This window comes from Tachyglossus aculeatus, chromosome Y2 (genome assembly GCF_015852505.1).
Source record: "Tachyglossus aculeatus isolate mTacAcu1 chromosome Y2, mTacAcu1.pri, whole genome shotgun sequence".
NCBI classification, from domain to species: domain Eukaryota; kingdom Metazoa; phylum Chordata; class Mammalia; order Monotremata; family Tachyglossidae; genus Tachyglossus; species Tachyglossus aculeatus.
The window spans coordinates 1,717,998-1,740,865 of record NC_052094.1 but is presented as its reverse complement, the minus strand read 5'-3'; the positions used below and the strand labels follow the sequence as shown (position 1 = coordinate 1,740,865).

Here is a 22,868-nt window from a genome sequence, read left to right as displayed (position 1 = left end):
CTGACAAACTAATGTGCAGGCTCTCTCTCTCTCTCTCTCTCTCTCTCTCTCTCTCTCTCTCTCTCTCTCAAGGCCTTGCCACAACAAGCTATCACATGCTTTTTGTTGGCATGGAACCCAATCATGAACCTCAATCCATAAACATTGGACTTTCATACTGCACTTTCAAGTTCTTAGTGCAGTGCTGTGCATATAGTAAGTGCTCAGTAAATGCCACTGATTGATTGATTCACCAGTACAAAGTAAGAATGATTATTTCCCTGTTCTTGATATCAGAAAATTCCTATTGATACTAAGTTGTATTAGGTTCTATTGAACAAATTCCAATTTGTATATTGTCATTTTCATCAGTTGACTCATAGCTGGTTCCAAAATACTTGCTTACCAACATGTTGTGTCAGTGGTGGCATTTAAATTCCTATAAAGATTCTGAATTAAAATCCATTATGGTTAATAGCAAAAGAACAAAAATAGTAATAGCAATTGTGATTTGAATGTAATTTTAAGCCAATGTCTTTTAGCTTTCCATGTAAATTTGGTTAATCTCTAATTATCTCTAAGCGAAGTGACCAAAATGAATTTTTAAATGTTAAGGCAAATATGAACCAAATATAAACAGTGTGTTTAAATTACCTTTAGATTATCTGCAATTTTACACTTTGTTTTTCCTTTTTCATAAAGGAAAGGAACTAGAGACCTTCAAAGGTAATTTTGGGTGTTATTCTACATTTAAACCAGTGATTGATTGATTGGGGTGTAAGTAATGTGGGATAGAGTTGTCTTGCTGAAGATAAGCAGATTTAGCCTCTAAATTGGATGCTTTCTATTTGCAACAAAAATTAACGGTGTATTGAATCTGAGCACATGAAATGGATAAGTGGAGAGGGCATCACAACCACCAGTTGACTCTGCTGGTTCTTTTGAGGATGAGGTGATGATCAGGAAGTGGCAAATGAGCCTCTGGCCCTTATCCTGTAGGATCCTTGGAATCTGGTGGACGAGTCCAGAATGTTCCTTGGGATTTATGTGAGGTCCAATTGTTTGGAGTGGCGGGATGAAGACTCAGCCTTATTGAGAATGAACCCAAAGGAAACTGTCCCTCTCTCTTGAGCAGCAGGGACTTGATGTAGTAATTGTGGCATTCATTAAGCACTTACCGTGTGTCAGACACTGTACTAAGCACTGGGGCATATATGGTATATGCAGATCAGATGGAGGCTTTGTCCCACCTGGTCCTCACAGTCCACGTAGGAAGGAGAGCAGGTATTCAATCTCCATTTTACAGATGAGGAAACTGAGACACAGACTAGATGAGTGACATGCCCAGGGTCACACAACAGGCAAGCAGCAGAGCCAGAATTAGAACCAGGTACTCTTTTTATTTATTTATGGTATTTGTTAAGCGCTTATCATTTGCCAGGCACTGTTAGAAGTGCTGCGGTGTCCAATCAGGTTGGACACAGACCTCTTAATCCCCGTTTGACAGATGAGGGACTGAGAAGTGCCTTGCCCTTGGTCACACAGCAGACAAGTGGTGGAGCTAGAATTAGAACCCAGGTCCTTCTGACTCCCAGGCCCGTGTTATCCATTAGGCAACGCCGCTCATCTGATTTCCAAGCCTGTGCTCTTTCCGCTAAACCACACCGCTTCATGCTGCTTCACAATTCCCAAACATACCTTCCCTGGACCTACTTCTCCCATGGAAACTACTGGGGCTAGGCCGCCATTGGTGAAGGTTTCTGATCAAAGAACACCCAACTGCACATGGTATAGGCCATAGCAACTACTACGAGCAGGGCATATCTAGTGCTTTGGCACTCCGCCATGGTCACTGTGACCATAAATGCACAAAATCCCTGCAGCGCTGGTGCTGCCCAGTCTCTTGTTGCACCCCCTTGCCCAGTGGGAATACCGCTGTCAAGGTGTGAATGGCATTTCACAAGCCACCAGGTCTTGGTCCCAAAGGGTTCGTGACTGGATTGTGTCCCATTTGTTATTTAGGACAGAAGGCTCCCCCTTTGCTCGCCTCCTCCCCTGCTTGCCCTCTCCTCCTGGCTTCTTTTCTAAGCAAATTTCCGATGATGAAGCAAAGAGAAGCAAGGGCAATCTCTCTGTCAATTCTGATTTCACAGTTTGCTGTGCTTGCCAATTGATCCAGCTGAATCTGCCCAGGATTTATATGGAAGTTTTATCACCTGCCTACAAGATAACCGGGTTTGAGAGGAAGGCGGGTTCTTTGTCATGAATCATTTCTCGAAATGCTTCTGGAGAAAATACAGTGTGAGCTATTAAATGTAACTCTCAAACAACCTAGAATTTTTCGTGGCTGTGCTAGGTTTTTTAAGTTTACAATTTAAAAAAAATTATGTGACAAAGTTATTTTTTTAAATGGTATTTGTTAAGCTCCTACTATGTGCCAGGTACTGTACTAAGCGTTGGGTAAGAGACAAGATAATTAATTGTGTTGGGTACAGTCCTTGCCCCAGGTAGGGCTCATAATCTTAATCCCCATGACTTTTCTGCCATTTCCCCATTGCCCTATTCATTTCCCATTGTCTAATCTCCAATACCAATCCTATAAAATGTTAATACTAGTAGGTAGCGGTTGATAGTTCCTGCTTCTTTGGCCAGCTAATGGTTTCTGGTCTAGAAGAAGCAGTGGCAAAAGTGAAACAGAGCAGAAACTCAGGGAATGCATTTCTAAGGTCCCACGGCCTTTCTAGAATGCAAATGACAACTGAGTATATGAAAGAACAGAAAAAGTCAAGGTTCCCATATAGACACAGCTTCCAGGCTCCTGAGGTTTAAGTTTATAAGCTTGTTATATCCAAGGAAATCCACGTGTTTACAAAGTTGCTGAGAAACAGAGAGATGTCTGTGTCTAGAACTTAAAGCAGGCTTTGTTGAGAGTTTTGATTTCATGACATTATAAATACCATGAGGCCCTGTGAATTAGAAATCCATCTTCTTCTGGGACCCTAGGAATGGGAGTGTCCACCCTCAACCCTCATGGCCCTGGGTTCTGGAAGCAATTTGTCATACCTCATTTTCAAAGCAAAACGAAACCTCTTTCTCTCCCAGGGGAATGAAGGATTGCTTATTGTCAAATTACCTTTCCTTCCATCATAATGAGGTGGATTGAACTTTGGACTTTTCCATAATCAGTATTACCTTCTTTAGGCATGTTAGATACTTATCTGTATCACCAGAAGCAGCGTGGCTCAATGAGTCCAGCACTGGCCTGGGAGTGGGTACTTATTCCGGCTCCACCACTTGTCTGCTGTGTGACCTTGGGCAAGTCACCAAACTTCTCTGTGCCTCTGTTGTGGCATCTGTAACATGGGGATTAATACTGTGAGTCCCTTGTGGAATATGGACTGTGTCCAACCTAATTAGCTTGTATCTACCCTAGCGCTTAGTACAGTTCCTGGAACATAGTAACTCCGTAACAACTATCATAAGATAAAGTGGGAAAGATTTCCCTGAGCTCTTAGTACAGTACTCTGCACAAAGTAAGCACTCAATAAATACAATTGAACGAATTATACTGAGATTTTTGCTTTGGGGTATTAAAGAGATTAAATGGTAAACTTAGATTCCTGTGGGACTTAAAATTGCTTCCCACTGTTGAAGAAGGTTTAGTTTATGCTCAGTTTTTTTAAGGGTCATAATTAATACCAACGTGGCATAATGCTTTAGAACAGATATCAGTGTTCTCTTTTCCTGTTGAGAGCTAGGACTTGTGACCTTCATCTCTTGTGATATAACGTGAACATGGAAATCCTTGGGAAAAATTTTTTCAGTTCACGAGTTTAGCATCTTCTTACATAGCATTTTTTTTAAAGGAAGAGGGGGAAAAACCCATCAGTTATGTTAACATCAGAAGACAGTCAGGGAAAGAGATTATGTAAAATGTCAATTTGTCTGTATCCCAGGACAGTAGCTTCCTGTCATTGTTATGATAGCATTTAACATAAATTGATTTCAGAAAAGCCTAGCAAATGGTAAAAATGACATAGAGCATCCTGCACTCAGGGTCAAGAGGGGTTTGGATAAATTTGTGGATGAGCAGTTTATGATGATATACTAAGGGAAATGTTAGGGATGTAGCAGGAAAAAAGATTGGGATAGCAGATGGTATGTCCTTAAACATTAAAATCACTGTCAAGGAGGGCAGTCTTCCAAACAACTCAATGCCACTGTCAGAGACTAAATATGGGCTGGATGGAACATTGCTCTGACCCAGTAATGACATTGCTTCTTTTCTTGTGTCCTAAGTGATGAAACAATTTCAAAATTTAAATGGTTTAGTTACCAAGCTCGGGTTCCAATTAATGCAGTTACTGAAAAGTGTATAGAGTGTGCCCTTTGACATTTAGTGTTTAAATTGACTTGGGTAATTTTGACGTCGTGTTAACGCACATGGATAATTTTCTCTACGTTTTTCTCCATCCTTTGGAATAGTATGCTTCAGTAAATAATGACAATAATAATAATAATAATTATGGTATTTGTTAAGCGCCTACTATGTGCCAGGCACTGTACCTGAGGTGGATACAAGCAAATCAGGTTGGACACAGTCCCTGTCCCATGTGGGGCTCCCAGTCTCAGTCCCATTTTACAGGCAAGGTATCTGAGTTACAGAGAAGTGAAGTGACTTGCCCAAGGTCACACAGCAGACAAGTGGCAGAGCCGGGATTAGAACACAGTGAACAAGTTTACAGTCTTAGAGAAGGAGATTTAGCTAGGGTCCCTGTCCCTTGGTGGGGGGCTCAAGTTACTCATTATACTTAACATTTTAGGTAGAAATTTTCTGCTCTGCAGAGAAGTCTCTATGTTTGGCACTATCAGAACGTTTTATTACCTGAAGCTTTAAGGCTGTTCACTTCAACTTTGTTTTGGAGAATTGTGTTTGCAAGAATGATAACAGAATTAGCTTGGCTGCATTCTGAGGGGTATGTTAAGATATCTATTTAACTGCCTAAGTGGTGGTGAAAAATATATGGGTGAGCCATCAAATCTTTTGGGAGGTAAAGCTAATTTCTGTAGAGCAGACATGAGAAAGAGGGCACATTTGGTAGAAGAAATGGAAAGAAGCTTCATGAACATGAAGAGGCAAAGCATTTTGTTGCATGCGAGACTGAGAACATGTCACCCACCTCTTCCCAGTTTTAGTATTTATGCCGCAATCTCTGGGTTACAGCTTTGGTAAGGTGGAAAAGACGTAGTGAGGCACATTGCTGCTGATCGCACATGCTAGGGATGTAGGCGCCTGCTTTATTACACCAACTGTGGAATCTATTACTGGATACAAAATTATCCAGCCCACATCTTACCTCAGTATGGAAATCTCTTGCTTTGGAGGACAGGGGTTGGATGGAAGGAAAATTCCATTTTTTGAAGGTGTGGCCTGTTCCTGCCATTAACTTTGGGTGGCACCTGCTTTAATTCATTTATTTTGAGCGGCTATTTTTAAAAGGTGCATCTCAATGAGGCCCTTCCCTGACTCCCCCTAAATTTTGCCACAGCCCCTGGAACTCTTCCAGTCCTCAAGTTGCAGTTTTGCTTCAGTGCAGTTGGGCTGGGAGCAGAAATGAGGAGACTGGAGAGTCTTTTAATGATGATAATTGTATCTGTGAAGCACTCTATGGGCCGAGCACTGTGCTAAGCACTGGACTTGATACAGTCAGTCTGATGAGACACTGTCCGGGTCCCAGCGGGGCTCACAGTCTAAGAAAGTGGGAGAACAGGGATGGAGTCTGCAGTTTACAGATGAGGAAACTGAGTCCCAGAGAAGTTACCAGTTCACCTTGTTGATAGGTGGCCAGAATCTCAATTCTGTGTGGTGTGGCCTAGTGGAAAAAGCATGGGACTGGGAATCAGAGAATCTGTGTTCTAATTCTGGCTCCTCCACTTGCCTTTTCTGTGGCCTTGCAAGTCACCACATTTCTCCAGGCCTCAGTTTCCTCATCTGTAAAGTGGGGATTAAACATCTGTTCCTGCTCCCACTTGAATTTATGAGCCCCACGTGTGACAGGAACCACATCCAATCTGATTAGCATTATCTACCTCAGTGCTTAATGAAACGCTTGGCACATAGCGCTTAACAAATCCTATTATTATTTAATTGTTTTATTGGTCTGTTTTTTTTTTACTGCATTCTTTTCACTGGGCCATGCTGCTTATCTTGTGGCTAATTCTTGCAACTCTTCTCATTAGAAGCAGCAGTAGTAGCCAGGGGTAAGTGTCTTGGAAGACTAGAGCAGGGCTGGCAAAGCCAAAAATACTTATCTTTGCCATATAGACTCCACTCTGGACACGGCTGCCGTTATATATCAGTCAATCAATGATTTTTATCTAGCGCTTACTGTGAACAGAGCACTGTACTAAGGATTTGGGAGAGGACAATTCAACAGAGTTGGTAGATGGGATCCCTGCCCACAAGGAGATAGTGCATGTTTTCCTTAACATATGTTTTGTGAGAACACAGTCTTTGCTGCACTCTGAGAGAACTGGGTACATTTCTAGTAGAGGACTTTATTGCTTTGGTGCAAGAAAGTTTAGAATGCTCTTACATCATATGATTTTCTTGGAATAGTAGTTCAACTTTTTTCTAAAAACATGTTGCTCTGATCTTGATTGGCTTTTGAGAGTTTGCAATCTTCCAAATCACATCAGATTCAATAATTTGGATCTACCTTCTTTACCAGAGCATATCTTCTTTATTCAACGAAAATGTTTCCGTATACCATTTCCCCATCATGGGCAATAACAACAAGAATCATGATACTAATAGTCTCCTTGGCATGGATACAAAATATTTTGTTGTCTATTTTAATGACTGAGAGGTTATTCCTGTGGGTGTATTCTTTCCAGATGTGCCAAGTGCTGATTTTCTTTAATGTCAGAGTGATTTCTTTGGAAACGATTGTACTTGTTATTATGTGTTATCTTCTTTGGAAACGATTGTACTTGTTATTGTGTGTTATCTTCACTACTGGCAGCGAAGACCTTAATGAGTAGACTCAGAGAAGGACGATAATGTTTGCTTTCACCTGATATGAAATTGAAGGGAAGGAAGTTGGAATCTGATTTTAAGAAAACTACATAAATTCATATTTTGGCCATGAATTTTATTTGCTTCAATTTGGAAAATAAGGATTGTAAAATGGGGCTGTTTTCATAATCATAGAGGAGGAATAATTCTTTGCCCTACAGCAGATTGTTCTAAAATATTTGATTATTAATTTGTAGAGCCTAAACATGATGAGTAACTTCTTTATTTGCACTTTAATCCTTCAAGGATTGAAAGGTCTTTTATGCAGGGCTGTTTTTACCCAGGGAGGATTCTCTCCAAGGGGAAGGAAAGATTACTTGTGATTCGAGGGGATACAAGGGAATGAAACTTCTTGCTTGCTGAAATCAAGGATGCTTTGCCACCACACTGATCAACAAAGCCATCCATCCCTACATTGATGTGTATAGCACTTTTATATTCCTGACTCTTTTTAGCACTTTTGAACACCTTGACTTAAGTTGCGTTATACTTTTTTAAAAAATCTATTGTGATGCACTGCTGTCACCAGCAGTTGCCAGCCATAATGTTCATTCTCCTGCTCCCACTATTTGTAAATAAGGGATATTTTTCTCTATCCCTTCTTAAAGTATAAGCTTCCTGGAGGTAGAAACAAAGTATTTTACTTTAATTACTTTAATTTGACTTTGATTCCTACTTGGACTGGGAGCCCCATCTGGGACAGGGACTGTATCTGGCCTGATTAACTTGTATCTACCCCAGCACTTAGAACAGTGCGTGACACATAGTAAGCATAAGCTTGTTGTGAGCAGGGAATGTGTGTTTACTGCTGTATTCTCCCAAGTGCTTAGTACAGTGCTGTGCACACTATATGAGCTCAGTATTCATGATTTGCTGACTGGCTTACCAGATACCATAAAAAAATTGTACTCATTACTTAATAAATACCATTGATTTTTTCCCCCCCTCATTCTGGGCTTTCAATAGTAGATCAATTACAACTTAAACATCACTTACCTGCCTTGGTCAAAGCGATGGGGAAGGGCGAGTGTATGTTGTGGTTGTCACCCAAGGTACTCCTGAATTCTTTTTTCATTCTATTTGTACTTGCACAGAAGACTGTTCATGCTTGAGGGTCGGACCCTCAGCAAACCCTGGAATTAATTGCCTTAATTTCGGAGAAGCAGCCTGGCCTAGTGGAAAGAGCATAGGCTGGGAAGTCACTGGACCTGGGTTCTAACTCCAGCTCCACCACTTGTCTGCTTGTGATCTCGGGCAAGTCACATCACTTCTCTCTGCCTCAGTGACCTCATCTGTAAAATGGGGATTAAGACTGTGAGCCCCATGTGAGACATGGATTGTGTCCAACCTGATTAGTTAGTGTCTTCCCCAGCTCTTAGGACAGTGCCTAGCAACATAGTCAATACTTAACAAATATCATAAAAAAGCAGACTGTCTCTTGCTTTAAAGTGTAGAACTGCTTGATTCTTGCCTTAAAGCTTGTATTTTCACATGAAAAAATCTCAGTATGAGAATTATTGGTCAGGTTGACTCTGGGCACCAGCTGTTCCTTCTCATACTTTCCCAGTTTCACCTAGCCACTTAGGATATGATTCGAATTCTGCTATTCATTCATTCACTCAATCATATTTATTGAGCGCTTACTGTGTGGCAGAGCACTGTACTAAGCGCTTGGGAAGTACAAGTTGGCAACATATAGAGACAGTCCCTACCCAACAACGGGCTCACAGTCTAGAAGGGGGAGACAGACAACAAAACAAAACATATTAATAAAATAAATAGAATAGTGAATATGTACATGCTTTCCACTCATTTTCGGGCTTGTTACATCGTCTCCCCCCGAAACACCCTCCCTCCCCACTCAAGTACATTTGGAAACAGGCTGTGGAGCTCAGGGGTTTGACCAGAGGAAGCGATAATTTGCGGGGGAGAGCCACAGCAGAACATTGTTGGGAATTCGCTGTGAGGACAGCAGCAGCTGCAGCCACAGAAGCTCCTACCACTTCGCCGTGGCTCAGGGGAAAGAGCCCGGGCTTTGGAGTCAGTGGTCATGGGTTTGAATCCCAGTTCCGCCACATGTCTGCTGTGTGACCTTGGGCAAGTCGCTTCACTTCTCTCAGCCTCAGTTCCCTCATCTGTAAAATGGGGATTAAGACTGTGAACCCCGGCGTGGGACAACCTGATCATCTTGTATCCCCCCAGCGCTTAGAACAGTGCTTTGCTCATAGTAAGCGCTTATCAAATGCCATCATCATCATCATCATCACTTCCCAGCTGTTGCTGTTTCAGCTCCTTGATGAGGTGAGAACTCTGGGGAGCCGAAGCAGGAGAGAAGCAATGAGAAAAGGCCCCTGCTATCGGGCTCATGTCATTTCTCTGGAGCACATGACCCCAGAAGCCAGCGATCACTGCAGAAGTTTCCCTCTTCTCACCCCCTTGGCTGTGTGTCTGTATGTGTGAGGCTCAATCATATTTATGGAGCACTTAACTGTGTGCAGAGCATTGTACTGAACACTTGGGAGAGTACAATATAAGGATGGGAGTGAGGGGCAGAATGCTGGGGGGGAAATTATCATCAAGGGCCATCGAGTCAATTCTGATTCATAGGGACTCTATGGATGTATTTTCTCCAGAACGTCCTGTCTTCTGCTATAATCCTTCACCTTGCTAATGGTGCTTCTGTTATCATTATGGTCTCTATCCATCTAGTTGCTAGTTTGCCTCTTCCACGTTTTCCTTGGAGTTTTCCTAGCATTGGTGTCTTCTCCAGAGAATTGGTCCTCTTGATTATGTGTCCAAAATATGCTAATGCACTGTACTAAGCACTTGGGAGAGTACAATATAAGGATGGGAGTGAGGGGCAAAATGAGAGAGGGCAGGTGAAACTCGAGGCCGCAGATTTCAGTGACTTAAAACCATTGAGGACCCCCTCCTCCCCTCCGAGCAGTAGAACATCAGCTGGGGAGTTGGGCGGGAGTTGTACGTGGTGGAGTCTGAAGAAGGGGCTTGCCAGGGTTAAGCTGGATATTCAGACAACCACTTCCCTCGTGACTGTAGAATCATTTTCTGCAGAAGAAATTGCCACTGTCAGTGTACAGGTGGTATTTGAGTGCTTATTATTTGCAGAGCACTGCACTAAGCGCTTAGGAGAAAGCAATTGAGTGGGTAGATACTATCCCTGCCTTCAAGGAGCTGACAATCCAAGCACATGCCTGCCCTCACCTCACTCTGAACTGCACCCTTGTTTCGACATCCGCATCTCCCCCCACCATTTCACGCCAACCCTGGACATCAGTTGTCCCCAGGGAGCCTGTCAGAATGCAGAGAGGACAGCCAAGGGAGGGAAGATGATCACATTCTAGACATCCACACTCATTGTTCTTACTAGGCAAAGGGCAGCCTTCACCTCATTAGTCCACAACAGAAAACAAAACATGGAGTAGCACTGTTTGAATCCAGCTGGCATCAGGTAGTTGGTCTTCAGAGTAATAAGCCATGGTTTATGTTTAATTAGATTTCCATTTCTAGCCCATTGAGACTTGGAGTATGTAAAAATATCCATATTGAACAGGTAACACAGTTCAAGACCTAGGTTCTATTTGGTCAGAAATACTGCCAAGTGTGTAGACCTGTTGTAGAATGGGGAGCATTTAGTGGGAGCCTGATACATATAGACAGCACAAGCGTTGGTGGATTCGGAGGAGCCTTTTAAACTGGACTGTTTTGAAAATTAGGGGGCAGGAAGGAATGTCTTTGAACATCACAGCTTCAGAAATCGATCACAGAGGTAATTTCCACTGCGGTCCATTTGTCCAGGAAGTTCTGCCCCTGCCCAGCATACTAATAGCGCCTCTTTGTCATCCGGTTATGAATCGGAAAGGTTCATTGTCCTCCGTGCTCCCCTTTTCTTAAGCAGCATTTGGTATAATCCCAGATCCGTGCATGCATTCTTGAACACCACAGCTCCCTACAGCTTGCATTAGGTTAGGAAAGGCAGTGGATTGAAGAGTTTCATTGTATGTATATTTGTGTATGGGACCAATTGGCAAATTAAAGGGCTTCCTGCAGTTCTTTGAAAAAAAGCAGCCTCCTAGCTTCAGCCTCCCTCCTTTACTTCATCATCAGAGAGATGTCCAGCAGCGGAGCAGCCTGCTAACCGAAGCTTGACGGCCCGGTGCTTCTGTTTACTTGTTCACTTCTCACATCCATGTCTTCTCCAGGAGGCACCGAAAATAGTCAGAGGAATTCCTGTAGGTGGAATTTTTTTTTTCCATTGATTCCCCCAGAATCTTCCTGTTACAGCGTACTCGGTGGCTGAAGTGAACCTCGGGATTTGCATAGCATGGTTTGTCAGAGATGTCGTTAAATGCCCCAAATTAAATTTCAGCTCATTTGCAACTAAACCCAAACGGAATGTGCTGTGTTTTAACTTGGAAGGGGGTTCTTCCTTCGTGATGCTAACTAGAAACAATTGCTGAATTAAATGCATGAAACAGATCAGCAGAAGAATTCTGCACCACAGGGCAGGGCTTTTTCTATTGTTCTGTTTGGTATTGCCACCCAGTAGGAAAAAGGAATCAAACAGATATTTGTATGAGGCTGAGGTAGCATTAAAAGATAAATGTGGATGATTAGAAAACTAGTGCCAGGTGTGAGAGGAGTGTGACCAATTCTTAAAATGACCATGCTGGGGTTTTAACTCAGCTTCCTTTGCAGCCAGCACGTTAATATATAGTTGTATTTGGGAACCATATCCAATTACATTGTAAACTGAGAATTCACTCAAAGCCGTTATAGGGTGTAACTCAGCCAAGGAGCTAAAAAAGGAGTGTTTTCTTTCCAAAAGAAGGCTATACGTGGAATTTTTCTCTGCTTGAATCCAGGACAAGTCCGAGTTTAAGGGTATTTGTTTTATAAATCCCCGTCGTTTTCACAGACAGCTAGAACTTCATGGGCTAAAGGAGATCAGACTAACTTGGGATCATAATTTAGCACCTGTTGTACAAAGGCCATTGTTTCATCCCACCCCTCTAAGCAGATAGGTATTTAAGGTATGTGAATGATGAATATGCTCATTTTCCTTTCAGCCCCAAATGGTACATTTAAAATCATTGGGGGACTTTGCAAGTGACCGTGACTTTGCTGTTGTAGCCCCCAAATATTTGTCTTTGGAAGTACCGTACCTTGTAAACCAGATCTCCCACATTACAAATTCAAGATGGCAGATTGCAATCTGAGTCACCGCAAGTGGTTTATCAAAATGGCATGATAGTCGAAATTCTGCCTAGTAAAGGGAATAAAAGGACATTCTGTCTTGGTCAGTCGTTTCCTCCAATGGCTATGATGTGGACTTAGGTAAGTCACATGCCAAGATGAAGGAAAGTCTAGTCTCCTGCTCGTGTTTATTTTTATTTTTTCATTTCTAGTGAAAGGTAGCATGCTAAGTGCCTTTGTGATTCCCCGCTTAAATGACCAAAGCCAAATGGAAAGTCAAGGATGCAAATATGAAATCAGATCTGTAAGCGGAATGAAATCCCAAATTGGAAGGATGATCACATTCCTTCTTAGCATCTTTGGAGTGTCAAGGAGATTAGAGAAACAGGAAAAAAGTGCCTTGCAAGCACTTATGTAAAAGTCCATGATAAGAAAAAGGGGCTTTTCATTTCTTTCCTGATCTATTCCTTTGCCTGATGGTGGTGGGGAGAAGAAGAAAGCCGGGGTGGGAATGGCAGTATGGTTAAATTTAAAACTTTTCTCCTCATGTCTTGTGAGCTGAAGGCATTATTTTTACAAGTTGGATGTGGTTCAGTAGTGATCACTGTTGATTTCATTAACTCTTTTTGAATGCTTCCAATCTTGTTTCCAGTCTTATATTCTGCTTTTAATACACTTTGTGCATTTTCAATGTGAGTTGTATAGGCATTAAAATGAACATTTCTCTACATCACCAAGGTTAGAAGCTCTCTATCTCTTGGGCAATAAGATATAGGGAATGTTTCGGGGAATAATTTTTTTGACAACAAGCCTTGTTGAGGAGGTAAAAGTCCTCCAAGCCATTTGATCCTTCTACAAATTAACATCTTGTTCAGAAATTATTTCAGTTGAAGAGGTGAGATTGGGGTTCGTATGAGAGTTAAATGATATCTTTCCGATTGCTGACTCTAACTACACTGTTCCTGTAATTATAGTAATGCCAGGGTTTGTAGGAAATGCAATTTGACTTTTTTATTGAATAGCTTACTTCATATATAATATATATATACATATATCTATATATAGACATAGACATATATATAGATATATAGATATATAGATGTGGGGGGGTATATGTGTATGCTCTTAGTGAAACATCATATAAACGTGATAGCAAAATTTATTCGGAAAGCATATTTTCATGAAAAGGAAGATTCTACTAAAATTAGGCTGGTCAGAAGCAAGAAAAGAGATTATCTGTTGAATCACTTCATAACTTGTTTCCATATTTTTCAAGGATATATGCAGGGGACTCTTTTGTAAAACCTAGCAACTCCTTGTCTAAGAAAACACACACAGAAAAAACTGGGATATCAGGGGGGTTTATAGCAAAAATTGACTGAAAAGACCTGGAAATTTAATGTGGACCAAGATAAGCATTAGGACATTTCCAGCTGTTTGTAGTTCTTTTTTGTTTGCTTCTCACTCTTGGACTCTAGTTCAAACATTTTTACTAGCTAATATGGATTACAGTGTGTTGCATTATGTCCCAGTTGAAAAAAAAATATGGAATAGATGCATTCATGTTAGGTTAATTGTGGCTTTCAGTATAGAGCAGTCAATGGAATTCAGCCACCCATGGCTCTATGTATCTAGCCCAGCTTATTTTTTCTGATTAGAAGTAGTAAAATTGCACTGAGTTCCCAGCCAAAATATTTTAGTATATTCACTAATAACCAGATATTCTTGTTGAGTAAATTTGCCATTTTCTTGTCTTTTCAAACTGCACTGTTTCAACCACTCAACTCTTTATTGCTTTCCTTTGCTTTACAAGGCATATTCCATCTGGGTTTTTGCCTCTAGCTTTCTAAACCTGGTCGTCCTTTAATAGGCGACTGTCATGTAGTATTTATACCCTTCTTTCTTTCTACTCTCCGTCTTGTTCATAAGTGCTATACTTGGCTTCACAGCTGATCTTCCCTGCCTAAAAGAGTCTCCCCTCCCTCCCACCCCCAGCCCTGCAGCACTTACGTACAGAACTGTAATTTATTTATTTATATTAAAGTCTGTCTCACCCTCCAGACTGTAAGCTCCTTGTGAGCAGAGAATGTGTCTTCCAGCTCTGTGGTATTCTACTCTTCCAAGTGCTTGGTAAAGTGCTCCACACACAATAAGCCCCCAATAAATGCCATTGATTGATTGCCTGTGGAAGTTGATTAATTCAGTTCTTTCAGTCGTATTTATTGAGTGCTTATTGTGTACAAAGCACTGTACTAAGTGCTTGTGATGGATTGTGGAGCAGAAGGGCATAGTGGACAGAGCACAGGCCTGGGATTACTTCAGTTTGCCTGCTGTCCCTCCTACTTAGACTGTGAACACCCCATGGGACAGGGAATGGGTCCAATCTAATTAGCTTTTTATTCATTCAATCATATTTATTGAGCGCTTACTGTGTGCAGAGCACTGTACTAAGCGCTTGGGAAGTACAAGTTGGCAACATATAGAGACAGCCCCTACCCAACAGTGGGCTCAATCTAGAAGGGGGAGACAGAGAACAAAACAAAACATATTAACAAAATAAAATAAATAAATATGTACTAGTAAAATAAATAGAGTAATAAATACATACAAACATACATACATATATACAGGTGCTGTGGGGAGGGGAAGGAGGTAAGGTGGGGGGATGGAGAGGGGAAGGAGGGGGAGAGGAAGGAGGGGGCTCAGTCTGGGAAGGCCTTCTGGATGAGGTGAGCTCTCAGTAGGGCCTTGAAGGGAGGAAGAGAGCTAGCTTGGTGGATGTGCGGAGGGAGGGCATTCCAGGCCAGGGGGAGGATGTGGGCTGGGGTTCAATGGCGGGACAGGCGAGAACAAGGCCCCGTGAGGAGATTAGCGGCAGAAGAGCGGAGGGTGCAGGCCCGGCTGGAGAAGGAGAGAAGGGAGGTGTGGTAGGAGGGGGCGAGGTGATGGGGAGCCTTGAAGCCGAGAGTGAGGAGTTTCTGCCTGATGCGTAGGTTGATTGGTAGCCACTGGAGATTTTTGAGGAGGGGAGTAACATGCCCGGAGCGTTTCTGGACAAAGACAGTCCGGGCAGCTGCGTGAAGTGTGGATTGACGAGGGGAGAGACAGGAGGATGGGAGATCAGAGAGGAGGTTGATACAGTAGGATAGGAGGCTGATGCAGTAATCTAGTCGGAATAGGATGAGTGATTGTACTAATGTTGTAACGGTTTGGATGGAGAAGAAAGGGCATATCTTGGCGATATCGTAAACGTGAGAGCAACAGGATTTGGTGATGGATTGGATGTGTGGGGTGAATGAGAGAGCGGAGTCAAGGATGACATCAAGGTTACGGGCTTATGAGACAGGAAGGATGGTTGTGCCGTCTAAATTGACGGGAAAGTTTGGGAGAGGACAGTGTTTGGGAGGGAAGATAAATAGCTCTGTTTTGGACATGTTGAGTTTGAGGTGGCAGGAGGACATCCAAGTAGAGATGTCCTGAAGGCAGGAGGAGATAAGAGCCTGGAGGGAGGGAGAGAAAACAGGGGAGGAGATGTAGATTTGGGTACCGTCTGCACAGAGATGGTAGTTGAAGTCATGGGAGCCAATGAGTTCTCCAAGGGAGTGAGAATAGATGGAGAACAGAAGGGGACCGAGAACTGAACCTTGAGGGACCCCCACAGTTAGGGGATGGGAGGGGGAGGAGGAGCCGGTGAAGGAGACTGAGAATAAATGGCCAGAGAGATAAAAAAAGAACCAGGAGAGGACAGAGTTAGTGAAACCAAGGTTGGATAACATACCCAGGAGAAGCGGGAGGTCCACGGTGTCTAAGGCAGCTGAGAGGTCAAGGAGGATTAGAATGGAGTGAGAGCCGGTAGATTTGGCAAGGAGATCACCAGTGACCTTGGAGAGAGTGGTTACAGTGGAGTGCCCAGAGAAGTGAAGCAACCCACCCAAGGCCACACAGCAGACGAACGGCAGAACTGGAATTTGAGCCCATGACCTTCTTCCAACTGCCAGGCCCATGCTCTATGGCCTATATCATGCTACAAAGCACCATTCTGAGGTACACTACTAGAATTATAACTAATTCCATTATTACCAATACCAATTATTACCAATTACCAATTATTATTACCAATAATACCCTTAGTGAATTATAACTAGTAAACTACAGCAACAGAAGGTTATTTTTTCTTTCTAGCCACTAGCTAGAGGGCAATTCAACCCGATATCAAACATGCAGGCTGTTTAATGGGTGCCTTTATTTATAAGCACAAAAGTGCCCCCAAAATACAGTTGTAATATGTATCTTGAAAACGTGTATGTATTGTGGTCACTTCATGGGGAACTCTGTCCAACAGACTTATATGCAAGTAGTTTGATTCTACTGAATCTCTAAATTGTAAACTCATTATGGGCAGTGAATCTGTTAATTCTCTTTTACTGCACTCTCCCAAGTGTCTTATACAGTCTTCTACACATAATGATGATAAAAATAATTCCAGTGCACTGTACTAAGTGCTGCGGTAGATAACAAGTTAATCCGATTGGACATAGTCCATGTCCCATGTGGAGCTCACAGTCTCAATCCCCGTTTTACAAATGAGGGAACTGAGGCCCAGAGAAGTGAAGTGACTTGCCCAAGGTCCAACAGCAGAAACATGGCGGAGCCGGGATTAGGACCTGGGTCCTTCTGACTCACAAGCCTTTGCTCTGTCAACTAAGCTGTACTGCTTCTGAGAACTCAATAAATATCACTGATTGATTGATTGCAGAACAAGTCTCGACATGATGACAGAATCCGACAGGTAATTCAAAATTACACTGTAAATCATTTCCTGCCGCTGCCGTCCCTGCATCCCTTCTCTGCTTTTCCAGGGCACTCTCGACTGTAAGCTCGTTGTGGGCGGGGAATGTGGCTGTTCTACTGTACTCTCCCAAGAGCTTCGTACAGTACCCTGCACTCAGCAAGCACTCAGTAAATAGCACTGATGATGATGATGACGACCTTGTCGACCTCTGTGCATCCCAAACTCAGCCTCCGGTGCCCCGTCTCCCCAGTCCCCACCTCACTATTTTAACTTTTTTAAAAAGGAAATCTTGAGCCAGATGCCGCTGCCAGGAAAGAAGAAGCACCCCTAGAACCCCCAATGGCCAGATCCCTGAGGCCCAGCCCAGCTTGCATGCCCCAGATGGCAAGGAGGCAATTTGGTCTGCCCGAGGTATGTGCCCTTTTGCCACTCTCTGCAAGAACTGCAAAATCCAAGATCTTTCCTACTCTAGCTGTCTTTCAGCTTTCATCGCTGTGGAGAGCTGGCATTTCCAGCGGGAGGGAAAGCAGGGACCTGTGAAAGGAAAGGATAGCGAAGTCTCCTCCCAAGATGCCCGTCTGCAGTTAGTGGGAAGAAGAAGGACAGGCAGGGGATTTGGCTGGTTCAGCCCAAGACACTAAGAAGCCCCAACCGTGCTGCCTTCCTCACGAGACTCAGGCTGGACTGGAGAGTCACGGCTTCAGGTCTGTGCTTAGGAAGCAGCAGGGTGGAGACGGGGCAAGGAGAGGAAGGGGTGGGGTGGGAACTGATTTCCCCACAGTGACCGGCTGGAACATCCAGAGGGACAAGCAGTGTGTCCTAGTAGATAGACCCAGGCCTAGGAGTCAGAGGACCTGGGTTCCAATCCCACCTCTGCCACTTGTCTGCTGTGTGACCCTGGGTAAGTCGCTTCACCTCTCTGGGCCTACCTCATCTGTAAAATGGGGACTGAGAGCGTGAGCACCCTGTGTGACAGAGACTGTGTCCAACTTGATTATCTTGTAACTACCCCAGCACTTAGTACCGTGCCTGGCACATACTAAGCGCTTAACAAATAACACAATTATTATCATAATTTTGAGTAGTTACATCAACAGTGAGTGCATATTTCTCTGGATTTTTCCATACTGTGGACTCGTTGCGGGCAGGGAATGTTTTTCCGTATATTGTTGTCCTGTATTCTCCCAAGCACTTAGTACAGTGCTCTGTACACAGTGGGTGCTCAATAAATACAACTGAATGAATGAATGGTCATTTGGAACCTAGGGAACACCTGAATATATTGTGAGCCCGTTGTTGGGTAGGGATTGTCTCTATCTGTTGATGAATTGTACTCGCCAAGCGCTTTGTACAGAGCTGTGCAAACAGTACACGCTTAATAAATACAATTGAATGAATGTATCCTCAGCTCATATTAGTGCTCACTCAGGAAGCAGCTCATAGTGTGTCAGCTTCAAAGAACAACATGTACTTGCCATATCCCAATTTGCTTCTACATTAAGGGATTTGTTTATACATTTTTCCTAGAGACTAACAAGATTTCAGTTCAGTTTTTAGAAATCAGCTACTCCCCTTAAAATCGGTTGGAATCACCCTAGGTACTTCTGCTAGTAATCTTCCCACTGGAACCTTGGGAAAATTCAAGAATTCTTTAGATGAATGAATCAATGAATCAGTGGTGTTTATTGAGCACCTACTGTGAATACAGTAAAATACTAAACACTTGAGAGAATATCTGGGGGTAAGAGACATGGACACTGCCCTCAAGGAGTTTACAGTGGGGGACTGGCAGACATAAGGGTTTTGCAACCACTATAGCTGCTGATACCAAAGGAATACTCAGAATTGTGCTATTTATTAAGTGTTTACTAGATGCCAAGCACTACCCTAAAATAATCAGGTTCCAGAGTCTAAGTAGGAGAAAGAACAGGTGTTGGATCCCCATTCTGCAGAAAGAAAACCGAGGCACAGAGAAGTGACTTGATTTGCCCAAGGTCACAGAGCAGACAAGTGTTGGAACTGGGTTCAAGCACTTAGTATAGTGCTCTGCACACAGTAAGCACTCAGTAAATATGATTGAATGATTAGAACCCAGGGTCTTGGACACCCAGGTCTGTCCTGGCATATGTTGCTGATTTATACTTCCCAAGAGGTTAGTACAGTGCTCTGCACAAAGTAAGTGCTAAATATGACTGAATGAATGAATAAATGAATGTGCTGTTTCCACTAAGCCATGCTGCTTCCAGAAGGGTAAATAGGTAAATTAATCTAAATTGAGAGTATGTATAAGTGCAAGGGTCTGTGAATATAAGAGATACAGTCACCTACTGGATGGGCTCAACCGGCCTTCTCATTCTGAAGTATTTCAAAACCATGACGGGAAGGGGAAGAAAGCTTAAAGAGGGCATGAGGAAGTGGGAGAGGGCTGGGGTATGTAAATCTGTAAGTCTGTGATGTAAATCCACAGAATTCCTGCACTGCCACCAAAGACTCAGTGCCCATAAAGTAACGACCTGGAATACCACTGAAAAAGGCCCGTACCAAGTCTCTGGAAAATCTTCCAAGTCCTGAAAATAATGTCGCATTGCCTCTTTAGCACTACAAAATAGATCTCATTACTAACCAAAGGAAAATAGCTCCAAGAAGGAAAATACTCATTCTCTGGACAAACGAAAGGCAATTTTTTCCCCACCGGCATTTCATTTCCAAACTATAAAAGAGGGTACAGTAAGAAAATACCACTCCTAAACCAGGCTGTTGATGAAAGGCCAATCTCCAGTTTTCTCCTCCATCCATGGCTGCCCACCCTACCTACTTCTAGATATGTTGTCAACTGCTTTACTCAGTGCAGCAGGGTGGAGGCCTCAGCATTGTCATGAAGACAGTATTATTCAAAATACTGATGTGAAACTTCGAGAGCCCTAGAGCGAGAGCTAAGAATCAAGCAATCAACAGAATTATTGTTTCAGTGCTTAACCACTTAGCACAGTGCTTTGCATATAATAAACGCTCAAATATGACAATGAATACATTTATTGAGCACTACTGTGTGCAGAGCCCTGTAATAAGCGCTTGACACACTGTAATACAACAGAGTTCATGGACATGATCTCAGCACTCAAGGAGCTTTGTCTAAGGAGGGGAGAAGAGGGCAAATAGTGGCAGATGATTATGGTATTTGTTAAGCACTTACTACGTGCTAGACACTGCAGTAAGCGTTAATTGATGAAGTTGTAAAGTGCAGAAGGATACGATACTGCTTTCTAGAATAGGTTGCTTTAGCAGATCCCAGGAATGGAACGGTTTGATTTCCCCCCTTCTCAGAATTGTCAGGCCTGAAACAGAACGTCTGATAGCACCCCTGCTTTCCTACTGGGAGATCACAACCTAGTAACAAGTAATGTAATCAAGAGTCAACTGCCAAACAGTTTGCATTTGAAAATACAGCTTCTTCTATTTCTTGTGATGTTTAATGCCTTTTTTGTCTCAATCCCAATTCAGTCAAAAAATCCCTCAAACAGACATGTGAGAAACAATTCTGAAATGACAGTAAGTCTTACTTCGGAAAATCATCACGAGAAAGTAACCAGAAATGAAATTCATATGAAACCCACTTCAACCTTTCCTTTTCTTCACAACCAAAGGGAGCCAGGCCAATTTTCCTCGCTTTTCAGCTAGGGATATCTAGCTTTGCCAATTCACATTCCTTACCCCTCAGTGTCTTTCAACGCTCACATCCAATCGCCTGCCAAATCTTGCCAGTCGTTTCCACACAACGCGTCCCAGATTCAGCCCATCCTCTCCACCCAAACAGCTGCCACTCTGTTGCAACCTCTACTCAAACAGTGGCTACACTATCACATCAGCCTCCCAGCCCACAGCACTTGTGTGCACATCTGTAATTTTATTAATTTATATTAATGCCTGTCTCCCCCTCTAAACTGTAAACTCGTTTTGGGCAGGGTAAACTCGTTGTCTGTTATATTGTTATACTGTACTCTCCCAAGTGCTTAGTACGGTGCTCCGCAAGCAGTAAGCACTCAAATACGACTGATGGACTGACTTTCTCACTAGTCTCTCTGCCTCCAGCCTCTTCCCACTTTCAGTAGACACTACAGGCTGCAGCATGAATCATCTTGCAGTAGCATTCGACACACAGCTTCCCACTCCTCAAAACCCTCCACTGCCAATGAAAGGCATAATACATAAAGGCATAAATACCATAATCTACTCCCATGTCCCTCTGAAACACCCTTCGTAATCAGCTTCAAAGATCTGCAGCATCTTCACCCCAAGCTTAACGTACCTTCACTTCTCTGTGCCTCAGTTCCCTCATCTGTACAATGGGGACAAAGACTGGGAGCCCCACTGGGGACAACCTTGTAACCTCCCCAGCGCTTAAAGCAGTGCATTGCACACAGCGCTGAATAAATGCCATCATTATTATAGAGAAGCACCGTGGCTCAGCGGAAAGAGCTCGGGCTTGAGAGGAGTTATGGGTTTGAATCCTTGCTCCACCACTTGTCAGCTATGTGACCTTGGGCAAGTCACTTAACTTCTCTGTGTCTCAGTTACCTCATCTGTAAAATGGGGATTAACACTGTGAGCCCCCCGTGGGACAACCTGATTACCTTGTATCCCCCCCAGCGCTTAGAACAGTGCTTCGCACATAGTAAGCACTTAACAAATACCATCATTATTATTATTATGATAACCTGCTCTCTTCAACCACTACTCTCCACCTCACTCTCTTCCTCCTTCCCAGGCTAATTTTGTTTTAATTATATCTGTTACGTTCTTACTAGGTGCCGAGCACTCTTCTAAATGCTGAGGTAGATATAAGGAAATAAGGTCGGACAAGGTCCCTGGTCCCACATAAGGCTCGCGGTCAGCTCGGGCTTGGGAGTCAGAGCATGTGGGTTCTAATCCCGGGTCTGCCACTTGTCTGCTGTGTGGCCTTGGGCAAGTCACTTAACTTCTCTGTGCCTTCGTTTCCTCATCTGGAAAATGGGGATGAAGACTGTGAACCCCACGTGGGACAACCTGATTACCTTGTATCTACTCAGCGCTTAGAACAGTGCATGGCACATAGTAAGTGCACAACAAATACCATAATAATAAGAATAATAAAAGGATCCCTCAGTTTGACCACTCACAACGGTCTAATCCCGACTCTGCCACTTGTCTGCTGTGTGACCTTGGGCAAGTCACTTAACTTCTCTGTTCCTCCGTTTCCTCATCTGGAAAATGGGGGTGAAGACTGTGAACCCCATGTGGGACAACCTGATTACCTTGTATCTACTCAGTGCTTAGAACAGTGCATGGCACATAGTAAGTGCACAACAAATAATAACAAGAAATAACAAGAATAATAAAAGGATCCCTCAGTTTGACCACTCACAATGGTCTTAATCTCCATTTTTACAGATAAGGTAACTGAGGCCCAGGGAAGTGACTTGACCAAGGTCATACAGCAGACAAGTGGCAGAACTGGGATTAGAATCCAGATCCTTTGACTTCCAGATCCATTCTCTTTCCACTAGGCACCCAATCTCTCACTCGACTCTCCCGCCTTTCAACCCTTAGCTCAAGTTGCTCTCCCCAAATCACAGCCCTCTCCATATTGATAGCTCTCCTGAAAGTCTACCCCAATACATTTCCTGCACCCCAAGTCATATATATGAATACAAACACATACACCAGCTGTTCCTAGCACTTACAAACTGAACTACACTCATCCTCAGCACTTACGTTTATTCACCTGTACATTCATTTATTTATTTTGTTTATTCTGGAAATATTTTT

General features: G+C 43.1%; 1 protein-coding gene across 1 annotated transcript in view; it reads left to right on the top strand.

Annotated features, from left to right (window-relative positions):
- DTNBP1 (dystrobrevin binding protein 1) overlaps positions 1 to 22,868 on the top strand; it is a 78,660-nt gene that overhangs the window by 19,201 nt on the left and 36,591 nt on the right. Inside the window, exon 3 of the mRNA XM_038768090.1 lies at positions 684 to 705. The gene's annotated coding sequence lies outside the window, so the exon portion shown is untranslated. The remainder of the gene's footprint in view (positions 1 to 683; positions 706 to 22,868) is intronic.